The sequence below is a fragment of the Buceros rhinoceros genome, unplaced genomic scaffold (assembly GCF_000710305.1).
Source record: "Buceros rhinoceros silvestris isolate BGI_N320 unplaced genomic scaffold, ASM71030v1 scaffold37356, whole genome shotgun sequence".
Taxonomy (NCBI): domain Eukaryota; kingdom Metazoa; phylum Chordata; class Aves; order Bucerotiformes; family Bucerotidae; genus Buceros; species Buceros rhinoceros.
This window is the reverse complement of record NW_010417663.1, coordinates 7972-8356: the sequence shown is the minus strand read 5'-3', so window position 1 is coordinate 8356 and position 385 is coordinate 7972. Positions and strand designations below refer to the sequence as shown.

Sequence of the window (385 nt, the reverse complement as noted above, 5' to 3'; positions counted from 1 at the left end):
CTGAGGGTGCTGTGCTGCCTGTGGTGCAGAGAACGGCCTTTGCGGAAGAACAACTGTTCTAGAGGCCAGGAGCAGGTGGAGGAGGTGGGACCATTCCCTCCTGATGGGAAACACACCAATTGCCTCTCAAGGACCGCAAACCAGCGCCTGTTTGGAGTGGGAGGCGTAGGAAGGTCGACGTGAGAGGAGCTGGCTGGGCAGAGGCGCTTTGGGGCTGTTAGAGCTGTTGGAGCGGGGCCGTGGTACGCACGTCAGCGTGTGGTGGGGGCGGGAAGTGCCATTCCTTATCTAGGCTTTGTCTCCTCTGCCGTGCCCTGACACGCCGTGAGTGTGACTGCCTTTCCTCTGGTGCTGGGCTCTGCCTCTCTGCTCCAGCTGTCCCAGT

At 61.0% G+C, this 385-nt stretch overlaps 1 protein-coding gene across 1 annotated transcript in view; it reads left to right on the top strand.

Annotated features, from left to right (window-relative positions):
- Positions 1–385, top strand: part of LOC104495300 (dynactin subunit 1) — a gene marked incomplete at both ends in the record, with an annotated part of 15963 nt that overhangs the window by 7858 nt on the left and 7720 nt on the right. The gene's annotated exons all lie outside the window — the stretch shown is intronic.